The sequence below is a fragment of the Vollenhovia emeryi genome, unplaced genomic scaffold (assembly GCF_000949405.1).
Source record: "Vollenhovia emeryi isolate VEMERY1.0 unplaced genomic scaffold, V.emery_V1.0 DF945807.1, whole genome shotgun sequence".
NCBI classification, from domain to species: domain Eukaryota; kingdom Metazoa; phylum Arthropoda; class Insecta; order Hymenoptera; family Formicidae; genus Vollenhovia; species Vollenhovia emeryi.
In genome coordinates, this window is record NW_011960559.1 from 555 (window position 1) to 2,073 (window position 1,519).

General features: G+C 24.8%; 1 non-coding gene across 1 annotated transcript; it reads right to left on the minus strand.

The window, feature by feature from the left end:
* Positions 1-1,266: 1,266 nt before the first annotated feature.
* Positions 1,267-1,342, minus strand: Trnav-cac. The gene is given in 2 exon segments: positions 1,267-1,300; positions 1,307-1,342. It is a non-coding gene; the product is annotated as a tRNA-Val (tRNA).
* Between the last annotated feature and the right edge of the window lie 177 nt (positions 1,343-1,519).

Here is a 1,519-nt window from a genome sequence, read left to right on the forward strand (position 1 = left end):
TTGTCTTCTTCAGCAAAAGATTCTGCTCTCTCATCCATGCTACAAGAATTTTTAGTAGATTAGTACAATTAGTAGAATTTCACAAAAATTGTATTTATATTATATTACATACTTTTCTTTTTGTAGGTGTCTATTTGCATGCTGTTGTATATTAGATTGGTTTTCTTTTTCCACCAAAGATTTCTTTGTCTTATTCGAGCTTAAAATAATATTGAAATTATATTAATTTTATAAAAACATCATAATTCAACTTATAACATTTGTAAAGACATAAAAAAGCAACATACTTCTTTTTAGTATTACGTTCGCTTGCATGTCTTAGCCAAGATTTGATGGGCTCTGCAATATTTTGTTCCGTAGCTTCCGGGAAGTAAATTCTTACTGCACCTAAAATAAAATATACATTAATACATATAATACATATTTACGAAAAAATAAGATATTAAGTTAAAAAAAATTATTGAGTTAAAAATAGAAACTTAAATATACAATTAGAAAAAGTAAATTATGTATTATAATTAAATAAAACTAAAACAATAACTCAAACTTAGAAAAAATAATTTAATTTGTTGTAGATTTCTTGTATTTCAGAATATTACATAATGTTTATTTTACTTATAGTTATTAGATAAATAATTAAAAATATTTTTAATTTATAATTACCAAATATAATTTTTCGGAGATATAAATCAAAGAAAGGATATTTTTTCTTTCCACATAACTAAACATACTTCCAACTGAATCGCTCATAATTCGTCGTAATATGTTAAATGTTATTGATTTAATGTCTGTCCCACCAATTCGTGACAGTTGTATCATCTGAAAAAATTAATAAAATTAATTATTTTTCATTTTTGCATTATCAAAATTAATTTTTATAAATATATTTTTCTAAATATACATACTAATTCTTTACGATTAATCTCATTCTTAATTAATATTTGTTCCAATTCTTGTAATTTTTCCAATGTTTCTATAGGAAAAAGTTCCATGTAATCTGATTCAACATCTTTTTTTTTATTTTATCATCTATCCCAAATGTCTGAATTTGATTTGAAATATTATCTATCTTAATATTTATATTTTTTTGTTGTTCGTGTATAGTTGTTATTTTAAAATCAATATCTAATAGCTTTCGAATAATATATCGTTCAAATTGTGTCACTGCTGTAAATTAAAACATATTTCATAAGTTTTATCGACCTACACTGGCTATAGCGATTTTTGTTGACCATATCAAGCTATTAAAATTATTGCGAAAAATATTACCCCAGCCAGGATTCGAACCTGGGACCTCCCTACAATCCGTGACGGGCGTCTTAGCCAACTCGACCACCGGGGCTGTGATAATACTATTCGCAATAACGTGTATATAACTTTGAGATGTTGTTTACGCATCTATTTCGACTCTCCATAAAACATATTGTAAAATAATCAAATGCATATATAGATATGTAAATTACAATTTAATATAATTTATAGTACTTACAAGTATTAACAGAACCAGTTTTAAAAGTTT